At 45.6% G+C, this 9518-nt stretch overlaps 1 long non-coding RNA gene across 1 annotated transcript; it reads left to right on the forward strand.

Moving 5' to 3' along the window:
• The first annotated feature begins 6283 nt into the window (after positions 1-6283).
• Positions 6284-9276, forward strand: LOC128120501 (uncharacterized). The gene is made up of 2 exons (XR_008221886.1): positions 6284-7118; positions 7293-9276. It is a non-coding gene; the product is annotated as an uncharacterized LOC128120501 (long non-coding RNA).
• The last annotated feature ends 242 nt before the right edge of the window (positions 9277-9518 follow it).

The raw sequence follows: 9518 nt of genomic DNA on the forward strand, positions 1-9518 counted from the left end.
AGGCTTTTGAGCAGCAATTCAGCTGAGACCCATTCTGGATGAAGACTCAGAGGCCTCCAGTCTGAGGAGACAAGACCAGTTGAGGATCCGGTGAGGTGAGGTAGCTGTGGCTTGTTCTGTCTCTCTGATCTACCAGCATCCACCCCAATAACTGGCCTCGGGTTTGATTTTATTAATAAGACTCTCTAAGATTCCTGCTACATCTGGCACCCAACGTGGTGGCAAGAGTTTCCACCTAAAAACTGAGAAAAAAGATTCTAAAACGGAGCTAAAAACAGCTTCCTAATTGTCTCTCTCAAATGAGCGGCAGCTGCCAGTTTGAGCTGCTGGTGGGTTCCTAGTGTGCACGCTCGACCTGCAGTATGGCGGGAATGAGGCCTCTGCAAGTGGCACATAAGCTGCATGGTAGATTTGGCCTTTGCTAATACAAAACAAAAGGAGGTTTCTGGGCTACACGCTGCTTTGATAGAAGCATAGACCCACAATAGCTCCCAGAGCTAGCGGAAAACGTAACACTGCCATGTTGGGAAGCTGAGGTGGGTGGAGCCAGCAGCCACAGCTGCTGCAGTTTAAAGCAATAGATTCACAATAAGACAGATTCAGATGTAATAGTTTACAATGTGCGTAAAATATACATAGGCTTGAAAGAGACAAAAAAAGTGATATATACAGTTATATAAAAAATACATAGTTTTAAAAAATAAAGTCTTTAAAGAGACAGTAAATTAATATAAAAAATAAGCCACGTAAAGATGAATATTACACAGAGAATCTGGATTGTGTTGTCTTTGGGATTTTTAACTGCAGAAAAACATTTGATCATAAACGATGTTTAGTTAAACCAATATGTATATTTTAAAGATACCTTGACTTCAAAATTTGGATATAAGGATATGTTGCTTTAGAAAGGAGACTCAGCTTTTGTTCCCACAGAAAGCCAAAGGCTATGGATTTGTTCCAGATTAAGATACATCAGGTTTGACCAGCCAAGACCCCCTGAAAGGTCTCTGATGACACCATGGCCCAGATGATCCAACATCCAGAATGGTTTGAAGGCAACTGGCTCAGATGATACAGCCTCATGGACTATTCCATAATCCTAAAATTTTCTTTGTGTCCCCATAAGATACAGTGCCCTCCTCCAGCAGGAAGTAGTAAGAGAAGCTACGCCCAAATTCCCAAATTATATGTAATTTTACTTTGTTAAGGTTAAAACCTTCCTTTTTGAAAGAAAAAAAAAAAGGGGGGGGAAGTGCTGTGCTGTGGGATGGTCTGTATGTCAAGTGTGTTGCTGATTGGTCAATAAATAAATCACTGATTGGCCATTGGCTAGGCAGGAAGTATAGGTGGGACAAGGAGGAGAATAAAGCTGGGAAGTGGAAGGCTGAGTCAGAGAGACACTGCCAGCCGCCACGATGAGAAACAGTATGTGAAGATGCCGGTAAGCCACGAGCTACGTGGCAAGGTATAGATTTATAGAAATGGATTAATTTAAGCTGTAAGAAAAGTTAGCAAGAAGCCTGCCACGGCCATACAGTTTGTAAGCAATATAAGTCTCTGTGTTTACTTGGTCGGGTCTGAGCGGCTGTGGGACTGGCAGGTGAGAGAGATTTGTCCTCACTGTGGGCCAGGCAGGAAAACTCTAGCTACACTATCTCCTGCTTGTCTTTTCCAAGTAGGGAAGTGCCTGAGACAGGCAGCCCCTAAGATGTCTCCATCGACTCCTGTCTTTGTAACCATGCCTGTGTGCAGTGTCCATCCCTATCTAATTAAGCAGATATGTAACCAACAAGATACAACAGGCATGATGTTTTAGTCTAGTTCACACCTGCCATAATAGTTTCTATGGGAAATTTTTCCAAGTGTTCATTCTAGAGGAAGCCAGGGCAATGATAGGGGAACTCAAGCAGTTCCTGCATGCTGAGAAACAGACCCTTCCTGTCAATTTCTGGCTCTAACTGGCTAGGAATGTGAGTGAGCAGCTTTAGAAGCCCACCGCTCTGACCCCAGTCTGCTCTCCAAGTGACTGAATCCCAGGACTTACTGCATCCTCTGAACCACCCTTGAGCAAGAACATCCCACTGAGCCACTCCTGGTTCCTTGGCCCATAAAAACTCTGCAAATTAGTAAATGCCTATTGTTTCAAACTGCTGATTTGGGGTAGGGCAATTTGCTACACAGCAGTAGATAGGGATAACACTCTAAAAGTTGAATTCAAAGAATTGATTGCTTGAGTTGTGGGGTTGAAGGTGTAATTCCTAGGTGCACAGGACCCTGTGCTCAGTCTCCAGCATCACTAGATAAATAGGTAAAAAGCCTTGTTTGACTATTAAGGCAATTATCGCATTGAATGTAACACTAAAGAGGGGACTTTTTCTCCATTTATCCATCATCTAGATCATGTTACCCAGGCTGGTCTTGAACTAGTGACTCAAGCTCACACAAGCCTCTCCCCTCGGCATCCTGAGAGTTGGGACTGCAGCTATACATCACTGTTCACATCTGATTAGATTACTATTTTAATAAACTCCGTGATTTTTTTTTTTTTTTTTTTTTTTTTTGGTTTTTCGAGACAGGGTTTCTCTGTGTAGCTTTGTGCCTTTCCTAGAACTCACTTTGTAGTCCAGGCTGGCCTCGAACTCACAGAGATCCGCCTGGCTCTGCCTCCCGAGTGCTGGGATTAAAGGCGTGCGCCACCACCGCCCAGCTAACTCCGTGATTTTTGCCAGACTTGGTGGCACACTCCTTTAATCCCATCACTCAGGAGGCAGAGACAGGTGAGTTCAAGTTCTGTGAGTTCAAGACCAGCTTGCTCTACATAGAAGGTTTCAGGCCAGCCAGAGCTACATAGTGAGAACTTGTATCAAAAGAAGTAAAAACAAAATTCTTCGATTTTATAGTCTAGCCCTCTTTTTGGGAGTTTTGTGTATGACAATCACCAAGATTGGTTTGTGCCTTTTTTGTTACTAAAATAAGAATATAGGTAGTACTTTCACAAATTGTGTGTTTTTTCCTACACTTAGAATTAAAAAAGAATCATCTCTCTCTTAGAAGCTGAAGAAACTTTTTTATCATGAGACCCTCTTAGCTGGGACCTTTGGGTTGAGCTTCTGTTGGTAATTTCCTTCAATCCCTCCACAGCCGTTGGTCTACCCAGATTTTCTGCTTGAATCAACTTTTCAGGTCTGCTAAACTTTAAAGTCATTAGGAAGGGTTTCTGAAATTATCTTTCATGTTACTGACCTATAGTTTTCCTTTTGTTGTGAATTTTGTAGTTTTCACATATCTGGTTGAAATAAGATGAATTGGCAGAATTAAGCATGTAGGGGAGGAATGGCTATTTATTCTGTGCGTGTGTGTGTGTGTGTGTGTGTGTGTGTGTGTGTGTGTGTCTGTGTGTGTGTGTGTGTGTGTGTGTGTTCCACATACGTGCAGTTCCCAAGGTGGCCAGAAGAGGACGACAGATCCCTTGGGGCTGGAATTACGGTTGGTTGTGAACCACCAGTGTGGGTGCTGGGAAATGAACACTCTTCCTTTGGGAAGGCAGCAACCACTCTTCAGCACTGTGCCCAGCTCTCCAGCGCCCCCCGGAGGTGACAGTTGCCTGATGCATGTGCTATAGTAGGACCTAGTCCAGGGGAATGACTTGTCTACTTTACCTAATGATGATATATTCAATATGCAGTAGAAAAACTCTAAGAATTGGCCAATAGAATGCTAGGAAAACCTTGAAGCTAAGTTGTTAAAGAAACACACTCATACATTTTACTTGTCATTCCCCAAAGAAATATTGCTTTGTTACTGATGGTTAAAGAAAGGTATATGGAAACATGGGGACCCTGACAAAGGGACCTCAAGCATGATAGTTGTCATGCTCACTAGCTTGAGGTAGCAAAGTAAGGAAAGTTGAATGTATTAACAGGGATTTGGCAAGTATTTTCATTGTACGGCACTTCTCCTCATCCCTTATCCCTGGAGAATTCTAAGAACCATATGAATGCCAGAAACCACAGAGGAACCAAATTCTGAAGTTGTCATACGTTCCTTATATGTACATGCTATGATAAGATTTAACTTATAAGTTAGGCACAGTGAGAGATTAATTATGGCCAGTAAAAGAATATGCACGGCAGTGCACTGTAACAGAAGTTATGTGGAGGTGTGCTATGTATGTATATATGTACACATATATATGCATATATATATATATATATATATATATATATATATATATATATATATATATAAATCTTTCAATATCTCTTTCTGGTTTATACTCAGCCTTCTCGTGATGGTATGAGTTGTCACAATGTGTGTGTGATAAGATGAAGTAATGTGAAATACACATACACATTGTGATGTTAGGTGACTGTGTAAGGGTTACATCTCACAAGTACCATGAAACAGCAGCAGTCTCAGAGCAGAGATGACTACAAAGTGGTTTGCAAGGGGGTAGCATATACAGTGTGGCTGCGCTGGGTAGAGGGACCCTTCACGCTTTGGGTGGGATACGGCAGGATAGTGCTCGATTTCACCATGCCACTCAGAATACCATGCAATTTAAAACTTAGGAACTGTTTATCTCTCGAATTTTCTGTTTAGTATTGGATCACCGAACCACAGGTACTGAAACTACAGGAAGCAAGGGCATGGAGAAAGGTGATCACTGCGCTCCTTCACTGCGTAGAGGCTCTTGCCCTCTCCCGTCCTATCGGGATTCTACCCACAGCCCCACGCTGGCCACAGCTTCTCTTCCCCCTCATCACTCTCTCTGACATCTTAGCTGACGTGAAATAAGGGCTTCCCGTGGCCTGCGGCGTTCAGAGCTATTCTTTATGGCACGGCTTGAACTAACTGAACTCTGCTGCTTGCTCAGCACTTGCAGCTAGATCCAGAGAGCGTTTCGACAGTTGGTCCAAGTTTTCCCTTTCTTAAGACGTCTTAAAAACTCTCTCTAAGGAGAGGCTCGGTTTAGACATACGTTTTGACCCCACACCCTTGTAATTAATCAGCACTTGGAGAGGCCTTGGCTTAGCTGCTGCTCCGCTTCATCCCAACATATGAAATTCCACATGAACTTCCTGGTGGACCACACACGGCAAGGGTCCCTTAACCCTGCAGGGTCTTCTCAATCATGTCCTGCGTCAACTTCCCTTACAGAAGTAGAAAAATCAAGAGAGACAGTCACCTTCCCAGTGGCCAGGGACTCTGATGCATGCACCACTGTTTCCCAGTGAGCTGAGAGCTCGGAGCCTGGCCTTTCTTGGGGGATATGTTTTTGAAGGCTTCTCCCCTCCCTCCCTCCCTCCCTCCCTCCCTCCCTCCCTCCCTCCCTTCCTCTTAAGCTTTTTGTTTTCTGCTCACACCTGCAAAGGAAATGCACACCTTCCCCTTGGCTGAGTGTTCTCCTGAGGCCATGAGTCTTGGCGGTCTCTGCTCATGGCAGCCACCTGCCCGGGACCATCTCACAGTTGTTACCGTTCACCATTCTACATTAATGGGTGGTTAAAAAAAATACCAGTGATGCGGGGGTTCTCATCATCATCACATCATGCAGTAACTAAAAATGTAAGCCTCTTCCACCTAGTAAGAACTTTCAATGCTGACACGTGGCATCAGACAGGAGGCAGGGCTCCGGGCCTCTGTTTTCTTCATTGCCCTGTGCCCATCAGCTTGGCTGACATGGTTTTTTGAGGAGCTGTCCTTTTTAAAGAGGCTGCCCCTGCAAACTGTGTCATATAGTTTCTCTCCATAAAGAAGTTTTTCCTGTTCAGGTTCAAATCACTTACCTCATTATGGTCTATTAACTTATTTTACCTGTTAACGAAGATGTCCTTAGAGATGACCCTGTGAAGGGCTCTCCAAGTCACACGGAAACCAATCAGGAAGGATGTGATATGTCACCAAAGCAGAGGTCAGGACTTTGACTCTGTTCCAGCCTCCATCACTGTCGGGACAAGAGTCCTTGGGCTTGTGGGGGTGGGGGCGTTGACCTCCTTCTGGCTTCCATCATGGTAAAATGGGATGGTAATTATAATACCCATTTACCTTCCAGGTTTGCTGTTTAAAATATCAAATGGCGGCCGGGCGGTGGTGGCGCACGCCTTTAATCCCAGCACTCGGGAGGCAGAGCCAGGCGGATCTCTGTGAGTTCGAGGCCAGCCTGGACTACCAAGTGAGTTCCAGGAAAAGCGCAAAGCTACACAGAGAAACCCTGTCTCGAAAAACCAAAAAAAAAAAAAAAAAAAAAAAAAATATCAAATGGCATAACATACTCAAATATGTCTTATGAAGTAAAAATGTCAGAGGGTATTAGAAAGTCTTGCACCCTCCGACCTTGCAGAGGTGTGTGGCCACGTACAGAGTATGTTTACATCCGGTAGTCAGAGATTCTGTGCCTGGAGAGGGCTCTAGAAATACAGCAGGCCATCAGCATCACTGGTGTGACAGATACCCAAAACCCACCCCCACCCTGTGTTTAAGTATCTTCTATCGGTGTGAACATGCACTGTTGTCCGTGGCTTAGAACATGCAGTCATAAGATGATCTTCAGCGTTTGGTTTCCTGGCAGCTCCGCAGTGATCCTCCAGCTGTCGTGAGCTGTGACGTCACAGACTCAAAAGACTCCAGAGACTGTGGCCTCCTCGAACCTCTGAAGCCGTGAGCCCGAACGAGTCTTGCCCCGTTTAACGATGATTTATCTTGGATTCTTGTTAGAGAAACAGAAAGTCAACCAGCAGGGGAGGAGAGAGGCTTCCTTTCTTTATCTTGGGGACTTTTACTCCAAGACACGGTGCTGCTGACCCGGATTGCAGGTCGAGGGACCTCAGCAGCTTGGTGGGTTCCCTCACGTGTGCTTCTGTCCTCTGCATGCTCCGACACCAGCTAGCCTTGGAATCCACAGCTCCTGCGAGCATTTTCGCCCAGAGGCAGCATCCCGTGTTTGCTTCCAGCTTAGCGAAGCACCTCGGATTCCTCAGTTGTTATACCCCAGGGAAGCGGCTTCCACAGCTCTCCCCGAGGACAAAGACCTTCTCAGATCCTTGATGCTGAGCTGTAAACATGCCTGGGAGCTATGAACTGAACTGAGACTTTACTGTACCGGAAAGGAGCAGCACGTGAGTGGTTAGAATGATTCTGCCGCCCCTTGATCCTTGCCTGGAGGTGGACACGAGACCCAGAGTAGAAACGCTTGGGGGAGGGGGGGGCGGTCATGCAGAGGTTTGGAGCTCAGTTCTACAAGGCTCAGCATTCACTTACTAACGATGTGTTTCCTATCTCCCGTGTGTCAGGCAAGGTGATGGGGTTACTGCATTAACTGCCGTGAGGACCACTATGGCAGCTTTGGTGGGCACTGGCTGCAGAGTGTGGGATACCCGGGTGGGTGTCTGCGTCTGATGCACATGGCCTGTGAACACTGCGTCAGCATGGGCGAGGCGGAGGAGCTGCCATCTCTCACCCAGAAAAAACGCTTTCTGGACCCTGCAGCGTGGCTCCAGGGACGCCTGCCCGCGGTAAACGCACCGATCTGTGGCCGGAAATGGCAATCCCTGCGTGCCAGGAGTCCGGCTTTCTTCCTTTGGTTTTGCCTCTTCTGGAGAACAGCAGAGTAGAAAGACAAATCAGCCAGACACGCTTCCTAGCGAGCACACCACTGAATAGTGTTAATTCTCCTCCAGCCATGACGGAAGCACTCTGACTTCACCTGAATTAAAAAACAAATTCGAATAAAACACCTGATACAAATACAGAAGTGCCTGTTGGCAAAATTCACACCATGTTTCAAAATTAATTCCCAAGCTCGCTGGCATTTACTTTTGCTTTAGAAAGGGGGAAATGGCCTTCCTTTTCAGTCTTTAACTGTATTTTACTATTACGGAGGGAAATTAGAGTGTATGGAATACAGAAATTGAATTATAATCCAGTACAATGAACTTCTCTTTCCAGAAAGTCAAATGCTGTTTGCATTGAAGCTGACATGTTCCTTTGGGATCCGTCTAAAGATTTTACCTTTCTTCCTCATATACGCCACAAATTAAATTGTCGCGACTTAATTCAACTTCATTCATTTTCTTTTTGTGCAGACGGGGCTATTATAATCAGGCTGTCCGAGACAAAAGTGGGTCATGCCTTTCCAGAGACAGTTTAGAGCTCACAAAAGATGACTAGAAGTCACTGAAAAAATAACATCCAGGCATTTGATGAAGGTGGCGGCAAAAATCTGATTCTGCCTAAAGTGGTACAGGAGCCGGCGGGTTTGGAGATCGGGGGCCAGTGATTCATTACTTTAGAAGGTCCTCTGGCTGTTTAGCGAGCTTTGCATCAATTTCTACTCTTTTTTTTTCTGATTACAATCATTACTCTAAAAATGTACGTAGAGGGGGCTGGCTGGCTCTGCAGTATGTTGGAAAACCCAGCAGAGCGCCCTCCCTGGCCTGGTTGGGCCACAGTGTCTCCCAAGACAGAGTTTTCAGCTACCAATAACTAGCGTGTTTCAGAGAGAAGCAGAGTTAGACCGTCGCCCGTGCACTAAAGGCATTTTGTTGTGGGATGCTGTTACCGCGGAGGGAGAACCACACTCAGCTGCGGATTTACAACGAAAACATTGTGAGGGGCAGTGGATGTGACGTCAGAAGGCGAGGCGTCCAAAGCAGGGAATTCATGGGGCTGGAGACATGGCTCAGCGGTTAAGAGCACTGGCTGCTTTTGCGGAGGACCCGGGTTTGATTCCCAGCACCCACACTACAGCTCACAGCCGTCTGTAACTCCAGTTCCAAGGGATCTGACTCCCTTTATTGGGCTCCATGGGCACTGCATGTACATGGTGTGCATATAGGTGTATGATTCAGGTACACACACGTGCACGCAAAGTATTTTTATTAAGAATTAAATAGAGTATATGCCAGTTTGAAACCCTTTTTTGTGGCGCCTGTTCCTCTCCTGAGCTGGTCAGAGCTGTAGACCATAGAACACGACCTCTCTTGAGCAGCAGCGGGGCTGAGAGCCAAGCTCATGGCTGCACGGATGAGAATTCGCTCACCGCCCTGGTAGACCTTGTAATGAGATTGATCACTGATGAGTCACAGAAGCGACGGCGAGGCGAGGTCAGCCTGCCCCAGCCAGCCCTGGTGTCGCACTTGTGGGTGTTTTAAGCCACCATCTGCTGTCATTTTTCTCTCTTAGGCTGGATATTGAACTTAATGGTCTTAAGTTTAAAAACTGAAATTCATGTCTTGGGACAATGTCTATCATATTTAATAAATAGGCTGAATGTTAGATTTTTCTTCCTAAGCTAAAACTTAATAACTTAACCAACTAATTGTTATTATGAGTTTACCATGTTCTGGGTGTGAGGTGTGTGTGTGTGTGTGTGTGTGTGTGTGTGTGTGGTGTGTGTGTGTGTGTTGTATGTATATGTGTGGTGTGTGGGTGTGTGTGGTGTGTGTGGTGTGTATGCAGTGTATATATATGTATTATGTGTGTATGGTGTGTGTTGTGTTGTGTTGTGTGTGTGCATG

The sequence above is a fragment of the Peromyscus californicus genome, unplaced genomic scaffold (genome assembly GCF_007827085.1).
Source record: "Peromyscus californicus insignis strain IS unplaced genomic scaffold, ASM782708v3 Scaffold_2__1_contigs__length_46816999, whole genome shotgun sequence".
Taxonomy (NCBI): Eukaryota; Metazoa; Chordata; class Mammalia; order Rodentia; family Cricetidae; genus Peromyscus; species Peromyscus californicus.